Raw genomic sequence first — 17,074 nt, 5'->3', positions numbered from 1 at the left:
CAGGGGAGTAAAAGACGGTGCACCAGACTTCCCTGGCAGCGCAGTGGTTGAAAAGCCACCTGTCAGTGCTAGAGGACACGGGTTCAATCCCTGGTCCGGGAAGATCAACTAAGAGCAACGAAGCCCGTGTGTCACGACTACTGAGCCTGCGCTCTAGAGCCCATGCTCTGCAACACGAGAAGCCACCGCACTACGATGCCTGTGCACCATAACGAAGAGTAGCCCCCGCTTGCCACAACTAGAGAAAATGCCTGCATGCAGCCATGAAGACCCAATGCAGCCACAAAATAAATAAATAAATAAATAAAAAGAAGGTGCACCTAAGTCTGCCTGGAGAAATTTAGAAAGACTTCTCAAATGTTGGTGAGAATGTGGAGAAGGTAACCCTCCTACATGGTTGGTGGGAAAGTAAATTGGTGCAGCCACTATGGAAAAAATTAAGGAGGTTCCCCAAAAATAGAACAGCAATTCCACTCCTGGGCATATATCCAGACAAAAATGAAAACATGAATTCAAAAAGATACATGCACCAGTATTCACAGCAGGACTACTTAAAATAGCCAAGACATGGAAGCAACCCAAGTGCCCATCAACAGGTGATTGGATTAAGAGGATGTGGTATATTTATACAATGGAATACTACTCAGCCATAAAAAGGGCAAAATATTGCCATTTGCAGCAACGTGGATGGACCTAGAGAACATTGTGCCTAGTGAAATGTCAGACAGAGAAAGACAAAACTGTAGGATATCACTTATATGTGGAAACTAAAAAATAATACAAATGAATGTATATGTAAGACAGAAATAGATTCACAGGCATAGCAAACAAACTTACGGTTACAAAGCAGAGAGGGAAGAGGGGGTATAAATTAGAAGTTTGGGATCAACAGACACAAACTATTATATATAAAACAGATAAGCAACAAGATATGCCACATAGCACAGGGAATTATACCCACTGCCTTGTAATAACCAATAATGGAGCCTAATTTGCAAAAATACTGAATCACTCTGGTATACACCTGAAACTAACACAATATTGTAACTCAATTATCCTTCAATAAAAAGATTAAAATTAAAATAAACCTACAGGACCGTGTTGCTTTTATTTGTCACCGTTGACCTCTCTCTTTGACAGGCTTCTTGGACACAATACTTCCCTGGTTTTCCTCCCACATTCCTGGCTGCTACTTTCGTTTCCTTTGTTAAATTAAGTTAATGGTGTTGAAGCTGGCAATGGACCCACAGAAGGGTGTGGTGGTATTTTATACTACTCCGTGTTCTACACTTCGCAAAATACTTTTCTTTTTTTTTTAATTTATTTATTGGCTGCATTAGGTCTTTGTTGCTGCGTGCGGGCTTTCTCTAGTTGCGGAGAGTGGGGGCTACTCTTCATTGCAGCGGCTTCTCTTGTTGCAAAGCACGGGCTTGGCTCACGGGCTTCCGTAGTTGCAGGCACGTGGGCTCAGTAGTTGTTGCTGCGCGGTATGTGGGATCTTCCGGAACCAGGGCTCAAACCTGTGTCCCCTGCATTGGCAGGCAGATTCTTAATCACTGAGCCAGCAGGTAAGTCCCTCCAACCCCTCAAAATACTTTTGAAGAATAACTTTCTTTTTGTTTTTTTTTTTTTTTGGCCGAACCACAAGGCTGGCAGGAGATCTTCGTTCCCCAACCAGGGATCGAACCCGGAGCTCTGACAGTGAAAGCACCGAGTCCTAACCACCGGACCACCAAGGAATTCCCTGGAAGAGTAACTTTTAAATGAAGTTTCTCATGTCTTCCCTTCTCCATCTCCCCCAGTTGCTTTCGAATGTGTGCAAAAGCGCACAGAAGCATCCCCTGGGGATCTTGTTAAAGCCTCGCTCACCGGGCCCTGCTTGGCCCGGCCCCGCTGCCTTCCTGACCTTCTCTCTCACCACGCTGCCTTGTGCTGACGTCACTCCGACCCCTCCGACCTTTGTATCCGTCCTCGATCACACTGGAAAGTCCTCCCTGACCTTTGCACTTGCACAGCCACAAACACAGGATCCCTGCTCAGATGTCACCTCCTCAAAGCAGTCCCTCTGAAACAGTGCGCGTACACACGCACACACTCCATCACACGGACCCGTTTTATTGTCCGCCTAGCACTTGCCACTAGCTACGATTTTCTGGTTTACTTGGATTTTGTCCACTTGCTCCATGTTATCTAACCCTCCCAGAAGGTGACTTCCTGTCTACGGCTTTATCCCAACGCCTGGCAGGTTCCCACTGCTGGATGAAGGAAGTTCCCTGGCAGTCCAGTGGTGAGGACTCGGTGCTCTCCCTGCCAGAGGCCCAGGTTCACTCCCTGGATGGGAAATTAACATCCCACAAGCCTCCTGGCACGGCCAAAGGGGGGGAAAAAAAAGGAAAACACTGCTCAGTGAATATTTGTTGGTCGGCTGAATAGGTGTATGCGTGCGGAACTCAGGAGGGAGAGCTGGGGGTGGAGACTTAGGAGCTGGCACCACCGCAGGAGCAGCTGGAACCGTTTCATGAATCAGTTTGCCCAGTGAGAGTGGGTAGAAGACGTGAGGCAGACCAGAATAGCAGCTAGCAGGAAGGGAAAGGGGACTGGGAAGGAAACCAAGACGTGGCCAGAGAGGCTGCAGAGAAGCACGGGAGGGAGACTTGGCCTAGAAACCAGGGCAGACGAGTGCTCAGGAGCCGGCGGTGGGCAACACGCCACGGCAAAGAAGCGCCTGAACCGCCAGACGCCCCGTGGATTCTGGTCAGCAGGAGGCCACAGATGACCATCCAGTGCCAGGAAAAGGAGGGGCGACCGCAACAAACGAACATCGTTGGATAAACGCCCCCGCCTCCCGCCACACGGAGGGACGATTCCGGTGTCCCTCAGAGGGGCCCAAGCAGAACTGAGCCCCAGTGTAACAGGCTCAGAAGTGCACCCTTTATTGGTTTGTCTTCCTTTCCTGTTTCATTCTCCCTACCCTACCCTCTCTAACTCCTTCCCCTCTGCTCCCTGGGATCCCCTCCCACGTAAACCATCAGCCTCTGAATCCTTTCTCAGGCTCTGCGTTCCGTGAAATCCAAACTCCAAACAGACTGGTTGTGTTTCTCATCTCTCTGTTCTTCAAGGAGAGGACGAGACTTTCCCTGACACCTCATCGTCCGGAACCGGACCGTGTGTGTGCCCCTGTGTACACGCGTCACGAGCACAAGGGGAGGAGATGATTAGGACTGGCTTGGACCCGTCACGACCCACTCCCTGGGGCTGGGCACAGCACCCACTGAGAACCTCAAGCTGTATCCCAGCTCCATCCTCAAACCATCATGACTCCCCTGACGCGCGAGTGTGGGGGCCCCTCAAAGGACGGCACATCTTCACACCCACGCGTCCCCACCACCTGCACTAACCACCGCCATGCCCTGCTGGGCATCCGGCTCACACCTCCGCTCTGCAGGGCACCATGCTAAGTGCCAGGGGCCGGAATACAAGCCGCACAAAATAGAATTCCTGACCCGAAGGGCTGTATCTTCTAGACACATCACACACACAGGACAATAGTGCAAACACACAGAGAGCAGCAGAGTTGATTCTAAATCATAGAACGAAGAGTTTTCAGTCAGAATAGACTAGGTTATGCTGAAGAAGAAACATCCCCTCCAATCTATTTCTCCCGCACTCCCCAGCCCTCACAGGGGACAGGAAGTTCTGCTACAGAGCATCGCACTCTCGCCAGGACCCAGCCTGACGAAGCAGCGGATATCTATCTGGATACTGCGGAGCCGGAGGGAAAGAGAGCTTGGGAGGGTTTTGAATTAGCAATTCAGTTCTTGGCCCAGAAGTGAAATGTGTGACTTCCACGTACAACCCATTGGCTGAAACGGGTCACGTGACCCATCCACCCTCAGAGAGCCGAGGAAGTGAGAGCCCACCATATGCCAGAAGGCAGAGAGGCAGAGGTATTTGGTGAACAGTGCAAAGACTTCCGGAAAGCATGAAGGAAGAACAGCACTCAAACCGAGCTTTGAAAAACAATTTAGTCTTTCATAGATGACGTCAGGGGGGACGTGGACCTGCCAAACAAGACCTGCCAAACAGAGCTGTATAGGAGAAGGCTCGGAGGTCTGCCAGTGCCTGGCTAGTGTGACCAAAGCCAGGCTTCATGAGGGGCGAGGACCAGGCTGGGATTGGGACTGGACAGCCAGGCTGGGTTTAGACTGTGAAGGGCTTTGAGTATCATAATAAGGTTGTTATACTCCTATAGGCTATTGGCAGTCGGGAGCTACAGAAAGATTTTTAAGCAGGTAAGTAACATGATCTGATTTGTGTTCTAGGAGGATAATTTTGGCAGCAAAACAGGAAGGAGGCTGGAAGGGAGAGAGACCAAAGGCTGGGAGACTATAGGAGGCTGTCATAATAGTCCAGGTGAAGGATAAGGTGGACTTGCAGCAAGGGAAGGCCTGGGAGGATGTGCAGGAAGAGACAGAAGAGACCCTTCCGCTCTAGAAAGGGTCACTGCCTTTTTTATACACGAGCAGAGAAAATAGTTTAACAACCCCCCCCACATGCCATCACCATTTTTGGAGGGGGCCTTGCTGCGTGGCATATGGGATCTTAGTTCCCCAACCAGGGATCGAACCCTCACCCCCTGCATTGGAAGCACAAAGTCTCAACCACTGGACCGCCAGGGGAGTCCCGTCACCCAGCTCTAACTGTCACCCACACGTGGCCCGTTGCCAGTTTCGCCTCATCTCCGCCCCAGCCCCTGCTTTGGTCCGCTCAATTATTTTAAAGCAAATCCCAATTACTATATTATTTCATCTGTAATTTCTTCAGTATATGCCCTGAAAGACAAAGACTCTTTTTAAGAGTAACTACAATACCATTATCACACCTAAAAAAGTTAGCAATAATTACTTAATATTATTGAATGTTAACAGCAAAATTGCCCTGACGGTCTCTTTTTTTCTCTCAGTAGGTTTGTCTGAATCAGGATCCAAGTAAGGTCCACATCTTCCACTTGGGTCTCCCTCTTTCTCTCTCATCACTTACCAGTCGAGGATTCTGGGGCATTTGCCCTGTGGAGTTTCTAAAATCCTGGATTTTGCCCTGCTGTCATTTAACTCACCTCCTGAATTTCCTGCGGCTGGATCTAAAACTTCTCCTCTGTGAACAGAAGCAGAGGGAGGAGAAGGGAAGCGGGAAGAGGGCCATTATTTACACAACACCCGCTCTACGCCGGGCACTGGGTGGGTTCTTTACGCAGATGATCTCCTTTAATCCCCACCTCAGCCCTCTGAGGTGAGCACTCATCATCAGTGCTTTGACAGGTGAAGCAGCTGGCACTCAGAGAAGTTAAGCAACTTGCCCACCTCACAAAGCCAGAAAATGAAGGAGCCCGGTTGGAACCTGGTTCTATCTGACTCCAAAGCCCCTTCTCTTTCCACTGCCCCCGGGTGGGGAAGGGGCTTGGCGCACAAGTGGCAGTCAGGAAGGAAATCTAGCTCTCCTGACTCCTGAGACAAATTCCGTATCAGTAATAGATATCGTGACTTGAGATGTGCCAGGGGCCTTAACACATCACAAGGACCTAAATGATAGATGCACCATCATCCCCATTGTACATGTCTTTCCCTGGGCACTGCGGTAAGCAGAGCCAGGATTCACCCCCAGGCTGGTCTGACAGCAGAGCCCACGGTTTGAACCACTGCCCTCCATGGCCGCTCCCCGTGAATGGCTCCAGCCTTCCTGGTGGCCGTGGCAGGATGGAGCTATGTGCCGAGGCAGGGATCAGCAGGCCGGCTTTCCTGTCTGGAGTCTGCAGAGTGAGCTCTCACTGTTGGCCCGGAGTGGATCTACGCCTTTCTGCCGCATGCCCCAACCAGGGACAACGAACGCTCGGCTCACAGCAATGAGGCAGCGAGGGAGGGCTGGCCTCGCCCGGCCCCATCAGTCTTGGTGGCATGGCTTCCCTCCTAGAGCTTTCGCACGCGGCCCCGCTCCCTGGTGTGGCAGAGCAAGGATCCAGGAGGAGTCCACTCAAAGGGGAGATGGAGGCATGCCAGGAAGCCCTGTGAGGCCTTGTCCTCCCCAGAGCTGTCACGGACAATTGAGAGAAAAACCGGGACATTCTCCCCCACCAGGATATTTTGTATGCTTTGCACTTGCTGCTGCGTTTCCTTCATCTAAAAGCTCTAAAATTTCAAATAAAAAGGTACAATGAAAGCAGCAGCAGGATAAATAGCCACAGTGATCTGAGCTGAAACCCTGCAAGCTTTATTCACATCTTTAGAAAAACTCTGAAGGCTCCTAGTAGCAGCTGCAGTACAAAGCCTCACACTTTAATTCTAAGGCTGCCAGAAATAGGTCTGTCAGGCCTGAAATATCACTGCATTTCATTACTCTTAAATGTGCATTACCATCTCTGCCTCATTACCAGCTGAGGGGTATTCTCCAGACCAACTCCAGAGAGAATCTGGGACTTGTGCGGAAGGGGAAGATTGAGTTGGAGCTAGAACACGGGGATGGGAGGGGAGACCCAGAGGCCTAAAGCCTCACAACGACACAGATCAGACGGAGACCCATAGACGTGGAGGATGCTGTTATGAACGTGTCCCCATCAGGCAGGCACTTGGGAGAATCTGATGTCACCCACCTGGGCAGTGAAGCCAGGAGGAGACAGGGAAGAGGCAGGCTGCTGGGGTGGCAGCGAGGACAGCGGCTGGACAAGGAATGGGGCCTGAAGGGGTGGGTAGAGGGCACCGAGGCCTTCATGCCTGGTGGCAGGTAGGAGCTAGTCAAAGGCAGATTAGGCCATCAAGGCCTGGGGAATCTAAAATCACAGGCGCAAAGCAGCGAATGAAAAATCCTGGAGGGAGACGGCTGCTGGAGATTTGGAAGTTTGGAGCCCGGAGAAATCTGCATGTTCATAATAACACTGACACTCAGGGCGGCTCTGAATAATTCAGCAGGCACTGTGATCTCGGTATGGTGCGTGTCCCTGGGGCACAAAGGCAGAGGGGCTGGGTCGGCCCAGCCTGGCTGCTGATGCCTGGCTCTCTGAAAGGGCGTGACAGATGGGCCAGTGCTGGCCACCACCCAGTCACGCTTCGCATGGTGATTGGTTTTCAAAGGAGGACAGGGTTTGTGAATGCAGCCAGCTTGTTGCTTGCTGCCTTCGAATGGCTGCTGCTGGGTCGCGTGGCCAGCCCGGGCCCCCTTGTGAATGGGGCATCACCGGTGGGTGGTGAACAAGCTAGAGGTGACTCCCCGTCCCCTCCCCCCGTCCCTGCTGAGGCTGAGGCAGCAGGAAGGGGGAGAAGTGCCCCAACCCTTCTCTCTGCTGCTGAGTTTAACCCTCCATTGGTCCTCATCTGTGCTAGCCCTGTATCAGTTAGAATCAAGTTCAGTCACATGTCACATATACAAAAAAAAAAGTTAAGGTGCAAGTTTCTTTTTCTCTCATTTAAAGAAGTCCAAAGGCCTAGGCCCCTTGCATCTGCTGCTCTGGCATCTTTAGTCCTTACATGCCACTCCTGGCCCAACATGGCTGCTCACACACCAATATCACATCCACATTCCAGTCATCAGGAGCCCAGGGTATATGCCAGCTTTTTTTTTTTCTTTTTTTTTTTTTTTGCAGTTTCCCGGAAACTGCCACACAAAAGCTTGTGCTTAACAGACCACAACTGAGTTAAATGGTTACATCTAGCTGCAAGAGAGGCTGGGAAATGTGTTGTTTTCTCTGGGCATGTGTTTCCTGGCAGACAATTCTCCATGGGTCTATTCCGTTTCTGCACACCTTGCAAGTGAAGCACTGATTGTCCTTCATTTTAGATGATCATTTCCAGGATATAGTGAACTTCCATAGACGGTATATAGTGCCTTCCTCCAGAGTGAAGGGCAAGCATACTGCCCGTTATAAAAGATTTGGGTTCCCCAAGTTTAGGTTCCTCTCCTGAAATGCAACCCGCTGTGTGTCTAGACATCATCACTTGGCTGTCTTTGTGAAGCCCTATGGGAACTGAGGCTGATAGTCTTCTACTGCTATTGCTGTAATAAACTGTCCTTCATCTCTGACCCAGGAGTCTCAGCTCTCCAGTGGCTGTCACAGGGGCTAATTTGCTAGTTTGTAAATAGAATAAAATCTCAGACCTTCACAGTGTTTGACAGTGTTCAGCTAAGAATCAGGGTTTCTGTGTGACCATTATTAGAAATCTGCCACAGGTCCCTTCCAGCTGCATAAACTGTCCACATAGGTGTTTTCAGGTACCTCTGCCCCTCCCACAAGCAAACAGAGGGAGCAGCCTTCAGATGAAACTCCAGCCGCTTCTGGAATTCCAGCAGGTCCTGAAATGTCCAAAGCCAGGGGCGCTAAAACACCTGCTCGCCTCCTTGACTTTGAGCATTCTCTCAGGGCCCCATGGACCTCCTTGTCCCCAAGTGGTCCATTCTCAGATTCCAAGAGGATGTTGAATCCTGCTCCGGTTTCTGCATCTAGAATGACTTGTGACCTTCCCTCAGTTCCCTGAACCAACTGCCCTCCTTCCTCATCCCTCACCCCATTTCTTCTGGCGCACCTCCTCCCCGCTCACCCACCCTCCCAATGTCTCCCAGGTCAGGGCCCCCTGACCCACTTGAGGGAGCTTCAACCCTCGGTCGGCCTGTTCTGCAGCTGCCTGCCTGCCCTAAGACAGTTCTCTGGGCAGTGAAGCTGGGGGTGCAGCCAGCCAGTGTGAGCAAAACCCCATCCCCAGCCTGCACTTCAGATGCTCATCTGTCTGCTGAGCAGCCCCTCTGCCTCCCATGCCTTCCTCCTGCAAGCCAGGGCTCTAAAGTCACCCTCAACCCCTCTCGCCTCTCACCGCCACCCCTGCCATCCGGTCACTAAGCCCTGCCTCCTAAGTTTCTGTGGTGTCTGTTCCCTCTGCCCCAAACCCACCGCCCTGGTTCACACCCCATTGCTTCTTGTCTGGTTTCTCATAGCAGCTGCCTACCAGGTGCTCCTGACCTCCAGTCCAGGTTCCACAGAGTGCCCAAGTGACCATTCTAAGAAGAACACTAACTCACAGCCCTCACCCCTGCTGAACAAGGTTCAAACGTCTTACCATGTCACCTAAGCCCTGACTGTTCTACCTGCCCCGCTCGTCTCTCTAACCACCCTCTCATAAACCACCTGATCAGGACTTCCCTGGTGGCACGGTGGTTAAGAATCCGCCTGCCAACGCAGGCGACACAGGTTCAAGCCCTGGCTCGGGAAGATCCCACATGCCGCGGAGCAACTAAGCCCCGTGCACCACAACTACTGAGCCTGCATGCCTATAGCCCGTGCTCCACGACGAGAAGCCACCGCTCACTGCAACTGGGGAAAGCCCATGCGCAGCAACGAAGACCCAATGCAGCCGATAAATAAATAAATTTAAACCACCTGATGGCAAGCCACGCTGGACTACCCTGCAGCTCCCCAAAAACACCCTGCTGTCAAACACCCCTATGCTTTCACACCTGTCCTCAATCCTTCTGGGAATGCCCTTCTTCTCTCCTCTCCCTGCCCACATCCTGGGCACCTACCACATCCTCTCCATCTTTCAAGCCTCAGTTCAAGCGTGCCCTCATTTGAGAAGCTGTCCCTATGCTCCTCCACAGCCCCAGCGGCGGGGCTCTGCCCCCTGTGCTGCCACACAACTGTGTACACACGTTATCTCCATTAGGGTATGTCCCCCATGATGGAGGCAACTGTTTGTTCACATTGTCTCTTCCTCCAGAAGGTAAGATCCTAGAGAGCAGGGATCAGAAGTGTTTGTCTTGGTGACCCAGCCATGCTCAGTAAGTCCTGGCTGTCCCTCACTTCACTCATCCCTAATCTCAAGGCTCGCTCAGTGGTGAGCTGTGACCAAGTAACACAGCTCGAGAGAGAGGTCTCCCTGAGGTTTCAGGCTGGAAGACGACTCCAGAATGGAGACAGAGGAACAGTGAGGCTGGGGAGGGGTGGATGGGAGGTTGTCCCTCATGAAGACCAAGGAATGGCACCCGGATGGTGAGGGGCATAGAGAAGAGTCAGGTCTCTCCAAAGGAAATGCAGACCTGGAGCAGCGTGGCCATTTCCCTGGTAGGTAGGTGCATGGTGGAGGGAAGAGGGCGGGGAGGGGAGAGCCGGGGGGTCTAGATTTGAACCAGATGCTACTAGAGCCAGCAGGCAGACCCATGAGGAATCCCTTTAGCAGCGCTCCCAGAAAATCCAGGGCCTGAGGTATTTCCTTGGCCCCCAGGACAGGGAGCTCATTCCGGTGCCAGGGACACTGTCTCCTGCCTCACTGCCAAGGAAAGAGACCCTACACAAGGAGACCTGGCTTACATATTAAAAAGCTTCCCACTCTAAATGCAATGTGATATCCTTGATTGGATTTTGGAACAGGAAAAGGATGTGAGTGGAAAACATGAAATTCAAAAGAAGTCAATAGTTTGGTTAACAGTTTTGCGCCAATGTTAATTTCTTCATTTTGACAAATGAACCACAACTAAGGAAGCTGTTAACTTTAGGGGAATCTAGGTAAAATAAAGAGCATTTGGGAACTCTCTACACTATCTTGCGACTTTTCTGTAAGTCTAAACTTATTCCAAACATATTAAAATAAAACAAAACCAGAAAAAATTTAAAACGTAGGCTCGAGATTTAAAAGGCAGAAAGAAAGAGAAAGGAAACGTTTAAAGGGAAGGTAAAGGTGCAAAAAGCGGGACATACATTTAATGCTTAGTTAGAAATCTGCAGACTTTTGCTGTATGCATTTATCCACTCAACAAATACTTATTGAGCATCTACTATGTGCCAAGCATTGTTTTCAGAGCCCGGGATACAGCAGTGAAGAAAACACAGCCCGTCCCTGCCATCGCGGAGCTTGCATTTTAGTGAGTCTAGAGCTTAACCTGTTTGTCTAATCCCACTCCACCCCACAGGCTCCAACACTCAGCTCCCAGAACTGAAGAGCGGGGCCAGGTCCTCTCTCGGTCGCATCAGGGTCAAGGAAGGGCCTGGTTTGACCGACGAGAGTCAGGAGGCCTCAGGCGGCTGCAGACTGCCCGCTGAGTCGGGCTAACCGCTTCTTGGCTTCGGCCTAGAGGTGGAAGGACGCGCCTGGCCTTGCTCACTTGTACCAGGAGTAAAGCAGTAAGAAACCACCAAGAAACCACCTTGCTCCCTGAGATAGGCTGAAGCTCGGTGGGGACGAGAGTGTGTTCAAAGGGTAACAGTGCCTGCGTTCACGTGGTTGCTGTCAATATTCAGCTTCGGACAAAGAAGCGGGTTAGGCCCTCTCTTCTGTAGTGTCTACAAGCCCTCCTCCTCCTCCTCCTCCCGCCGTCAGAGAGCCTTCCGGACTGCAGGGGCACAGCCAGCAGCCGAGCCGGGCTGGGGCCCACGCAGCCCCTGCGCCCGGCCCCGGCCCAGCCGCCCCGGACGGAAGGGATGCTGCCCCGACGGGAGCCCCGTGGGCGGCGCCTGGAGGCCGCAGCGCGGGGCACGGCCGGCCACGCCAGCTGGGAAGGGCGGTGGCAGAGGCCGGCCCGAGGACGGAGCCGGACCCCCCCGCTGAAAACGCCAGGAAGGCAGAGGGTTTTGTCTTTTACCCCCCTGACGGGTCTCCCACGCCTGCCCAGTGCCTTGAACAAAGTAGGCGCTCAATAAAACAGTTTCCAAAGTGTGATCTGATCCCTCCCGGCCTCAGTTTCCTCCTCGGTGCAACAAATGGTGTGCTCTCTGAGGCCCTTAGCAGCTCTGAAATTCTAGGATGCTGAGATTCAATCCCATGTGTACTGCTGTGGTTTTGCTTTTAGTTTTTCAGGGACATTTTTAGTGCTACCCTTTATGATGTGCCAGGAGTGAATTTGACACCAGATGGCTTTTTTTTTCCTTTCTTTTTCTTTCTTTTTTTTTTTTAAATAAGAAAGAAGACAAAGGGAGGGAGAAAAATATTTTCCAACTGGCACTGCTGACAGCATTTTGGAAGAGAATCCAGGGAGGCAAAGAGGAGCTGTTTCAGCCTGATTCCTCCTCCTCTCGCTCGCTCGCTCTGCCACCCTGGCCTCCGCCGTAAATGGGGTAGATCAGATTGAAGCTTTTTATAGAGGAGGTGAAGGGAACATCATCACAGGAAACTCCACCCGGAGTCAGGGCTTGCTTTGTCCTCTCCCGCTCTCACAGAGGACTGGCCCCTGAGCCACGGGGGCACGGATTCCAGCTATAGGCAGGGCTCTGGCTAAAAGCTGACTCTGGTGTTAATTAGAAGAACAGAGAGACACCTGGCAAATCAAAAGCTAGTGCTCCCCGCCTGGGGAACATGAAGGAAAAATAGCCAAAATGGCAGTGTCTCTTCTGGAATTCCTCTCTTGGATCCCTACTCCCTCTCCGCACACGGGGAGGAGGGGACCTGGTCCTTGCTCAGAATGGCCTCTAGCTCAGTTCTTAATGTTGTGGCAAGGAGAAGGGAAATTCCTAGAATGAGCCAAGTTGGCAGCACGTACTGTGGTGTCGAACGGGATTGCCTGCAGTCAGACTGCTTGGGTTCAGATCTTGGCTGCACTACCGCCTCGCTGTCTGACTGGGACAGTGACTCTGCCTCGCTGTGCCTTCGTTTCCTCCACTGCAGAATGGGATGAAGCCCCACCCCGCCCCCACCAGCTCCCACCGCCTTTGTGGGATCGTTGTGTCGATTTAATGAGATAGTACAAGAAAATTGTTAGGGGTCTGCCTCTTCAACAGACCAACAGGGAACACGTCCCATATTTTTCTTATGTGTTCCGTTTCAGGATCCCCCAGACTAGGACCTCTTGCTGGATAGGCCCTTGAAGAGCCCCACGGTGGCACTGTCACCTCTGGACATAGGGATCTCCATCCAGCTGGCTGGTCCCTCCCTCCTCCTCCTTCACCCCCCCCCCCCCCCCGGGTGCCTGGAGGAAGGCAGCACAGGATGAACAGAAATCATGCACCAGGGCTCCAACTTGATGAGTCCCCCTAAAGGGATGTGGGGTGGGGGAGCTCCGTAAGAAATAGGCCACTCTTAACCCTGGGGTCAAAAGGGAACAGTGGGTGAGGAGAGGGGACCCTTGGTGCTGCTAGGCTGGGTGGTTGTGACCAACGCAGTAGACAGTGAGGGGCCTGTGATGGTGGCCATGGTATATAACCCCGTGAGGTGTCCTTGACTCTCTGCTGATAAATTGTGTTCTAATTGTTTCAGATGCAGAGTTCCTGACTCCTTTACCAGCAAGCTCCTTGAGGTCAGGTTTTACCTTTCTGTGGTGGTATTCGCCCCATACAAACTTCCAGGAGAAGCTACAGGAAAGGTGGACACCCTGGAAGTGCTCGTTGACTTGGTTGCGCTGTTTGTTGTGGACGAAAGGTTTGTGTCCGCCACCCCGCCGATTCACATGTTGATACCCTGACTCCCAAGGTGGTGGTGGTAGGAGGTGGGGCCCTCGGGGGGTGATGAGATCCTGAGCCCTCTTGACTGGAATGAGTGCCCTCTTAAAAGAGGTGGCATGGAGCTCTCCTGCCCCTTCTGCCATGTGAGCACACAACTAGAAGACAGCCATCTGGGAACCAGGAAGTGGGCCCATACCAGACTCTGACCTTTCCTGCACCTTGATTTGGAAATGGAAATGTGAGAAACAAATGTCTCTTGTCTATAAGCCTCCCGCTCTATGGTATCAGGTTATAGCAGTCTGAACCAAGACGTGTTAAAACAGAGGAACAGGCTGGGACTCCAGACTGGAGGGCCAAGGGGAGGCAGGTGGTGGCACCAGGGTCATCTGCTGGCCCAAGTGTCTTTCCATCCACCCACAGGCTATCTCTCAAAAGACTCCATTCAAACTTTTTCAGCCTCTAGAACGTCAGTGCCACCTGGCTTCCCAGCCTGTCCCGTCACAGGGGAGCTGATGTCCATGGCAGAGCCGGGAAAATACATGTCTCCAGCTATTCTGTCACTCCTGGCCCGTGGGAGCCTCCAAGGCAAGCTTTGCTGCCATGTCTTTCCCTTTCTGGAATGGGCACTGGACTCCCAGCCAGGACGGAGCCAATTGCTGTTCCCTGAGACATTTTCTGGAATCTCCATGTGGTTCTTCACGGGGCTGGCTCATTCCCACCCTTTGGGTCTCCTCTTCAGAGTGGACTTTCTGGACCTCCATGTATCGAAATTAACCACCCCCTAAGATCACCTTCCACTCCCTTATCCTGTTTATTTTATTTACATGCTTACTGTCTCTCTGCTGCACTCAGACCGGAAGTCCCACAAGAGCAAGGATCTCGTCTTCTGCTCGTCAGCACATCCTAGCCCTGTTCTCAATGCCTGGTATACAGTAGGCGTCTCCTTAATAACTGCTGGTCTCCCCCCAGAGTTATCCCCCTTCTCTCTAGCATTTTTAGTCAGTTCTTATTTATGAGGTAATTCTTGCATCTTCAAGATGCATCCGTCTCCTTTATTCTGAAACCTCATCAACCGTACTCCTCAGCCGTCAGCTTATTTTCCCCTCCTTCACCCCAGGTACCAGGGAAAGGTACGTGGCAGTGTCTTTTGTGTCGGTTGGGACCTTCTGGTGGAAAGCAATGAAAGACCAACTAAAAGTGGCTTATCACAATGAACAAATACATCATCTTTCAGAGGCAGGGAGGGTTAACTCCACCTTCAGTAAAGTTAAGGCTGCAGTCGGCTTCTCTGTGATTCTGCGGAGACCCCTGGCCTAGCGGGCTTCCCCTCATGTCTCATGGGCCAGGGTTGCGTCACATGCCCGAGCCTAAAGCCGTCCCTGGCGAGGCGGCAGAAGCACCCTGATTGGCTGCTGAGACTTGTCCACACGCGTCTCCTGTGGCTGAGCGGGGTCCCCTTCCCCGAGGACTGGGCAGCTACATTCCAGAACAAAATCGAGGCTTACCAGCCCAGAGAAAAAGGTGGGCAGAGGCTGTTCAATCTACGGGCCGCCCAGTAACCTTCCAATAAATTGTTTTTCTGCTTAAGGTAGCCAGCGTTGGGTCCTGTGGCCTGTGACCACAGAACTCTGGCTGCTGCCGCTCTGGGGCTGCACCATGAGCAGGGACAGAAGCGACATTCGTGGCCAGGAGCCGTGACGTCAGCGCACGGCCGTGAGCGGGAAGAGCAGGGCCACGCAAGGAGCGGGCGCAGCACAGCCCTAAGGCCCCGGAAAACCGTCTGCGGGGGGTTTTGAGAGCTGGATTGTTAGGGTTTACAGCCCAGCCGGAGGCCACAGAATGCAAGTCACTTGACTGTGATTGTACCCCCAGGCTATGTGACCTGGGGAAGGTGGGTCACACGGACGGTCAGTAAATACTGAAGTGCACTGAAGTGACCACCCTCTCTTTTAAAAACTGTCCTTCCTTGGGCTTCCTAGGTGGTGCAGTGGTTAAGAATCCACCTGCCAATGCAGAGGTCACGGGTTTGATCCCAGCTCCAGGAAGATCCCACATGCCGCGGAGCAACTAAGCTCGTGTGCCAAAAAAAATAAAAAATAAAAATAAAAACTGTCCTTCCTCCCGGGTTTCGGCACCAAAAACAAACAAACAAACAAACAAAACTGTCCTTCCTGGGTGTCTACGAGGCCATCCATGTAGATCCTGAAATGACTGGCCTCTCCCACCCACCACCTCGCCTGCAGAAGACTTGAGCAATCACGCAGCCATCGCCCCCCACCTCACGTCTCGCCCTCCTCAGGGACGTGCCGCTTGGTGGTCCCGCGGTTGAGCGGCTCTCCCACCTCTGGACCCAAGACTCCACCGTCACTCTGACCTGCCCCACCCTCAAACCTGAGCCTCAGACCTGCCCTTTCCGACCTTAAAGCTCCTTTCTTTCCTTTCCTCCTCTCCGCTGTCCACTGCCCTGAGCCTGCTTTGAAGAACTTGGTTCAGTCCCTGGCACATAATCACCATCTGATTAGTGGTCATCAAGACTGCCTCATCCTCTTTCTTCTGCCTCGTGGCAACCACATCGCTTTGCTCCCGCAACCCCCTCCCCAGCCCGCCCCCCACTCTCCCCCTCCCGGCTGGGGGTTACTTCCTGTCTCTCCCTCCCTCCATCCCTGTTCCCTGCTGCCTGCTCGCTTCTCCACCGACTCTCAGTTTCACCTCCACTGGGCCTCACTGGGGCCCAGGGATCCCTGCTGCCTCTGGGGGCTCCCAGTCAGGTTCCCGCAGCAGCTCTTCTAAGCGCTGAAATTCCTGTCCTCCCCTGCTCACCTCCTCCTGCAGATGACCTCCTCCCCTCTCTGTCAGCAGGAGCGGAGCAGGAGTGTCGGGCACAGACGGCTCTCCAGTCCACCTCAGGGAGACGTCTCAGACTTCTGGTCACAAGATGGTGGAGTACAGCCCTTTCTGTCCCCTGTCTCTCTCGAGACATCACTCCCAAAATGACAAGGAGAATCAGAACCCAAGCTCCGCCTTCAACTAAGCTAGGAGGCATTAAGAATCCTGAACTACATCATGGGAAAACAGAAAGTGGATGGGAGAGTGGCAGATGACTAAGAAAGGCAGGCCCAGACATCCAGAGGCATGTGCCCACGAGAAGCAAGCAGGCTCTTCCCTCAGAGAAGCCAGGATTGGAAGGAGTGAGTAAACTAGAAGGCAGGGGTCTAAACGCTAGGGGCTTGTTCCAAGATCGACTTAAAGAGCAATTTCATCGTCAGGAAACTCAGCGGTACCCAGCGCAATGAATTGACTTATTGTGTCCCCTTCCCTACGCATGTGGGAGACAGGAAGATGGATGCTGGAGGTACAGTACTGAAACAGAGATTCTGGACTTTGCCGGGGGAGGAAGGGTGGAGAAGAAGGAGTGGGATCAAAAGCTAAGGGAGGGACTTCCCTGGTGGTCCAGGGGTTAAGCCTCTGTGCTCCCAATGCAGGGGGCCTGGGTTTGACCCCTGGTCAGGGAACTACATCCCACATGCCGCAACTAATGATCTCGTGTGCTGCAACTAAAGATCCTGCACCCCGCAACCAAGATCCTGCGTGCTGCAACTAAGACTCGGTGCAGCCAAATAAAAAAATATTTGAAAAGAAAAAAAAAAAGAGTGAGTGTAGGATAAAGCCATT

At 52.4% G+C, this 17,074-nt stretch overlaps 1 long non-coding RNA gene across 1 annotated transcript; it reads right to left on the bottom strand.

Moving 5' to 3' along the window:
- Positions 1-566: 566 nt before the first annotated feature.
- LOC130833151 (uncharacterized) lies at positions 567-16,450 on the bottom strand. The gene is made up of 3 exons (XR_009048428.1): positions 16,223-16,450; positions 5,117-5,154; positions 567-1,529 (listed from the first exon to the last, which is right to left on the bottom strand). It is a non-coding gene; the product is annotated as an uncharacterized LOC130833151 (long non-coding RNA).
- Between the last annotated feature and the right edge of the window lie 624 nt (positions 16,451-17,074).

This window comes from Hippopotamus amphibius, chromosome 12 (assembly GCF_030028045.1).
Source record: "Hippopotamus amphibius kiboko isolate mHipAmp2 chromosome 12, mHipAmp2.hap2, whole genome shotgun sequence".
NCBI classification, from domain to species: domain Eukaryota; kingdom Metazoa; phylum Chordata; class Mammalia; order Artiodactyla; family Hippopotamidae; genus Hippopotamus; species Hippopotamus amphibius.
This window is presented reverse-complemented; position numbering and strand designations above follow the sequence as displayed.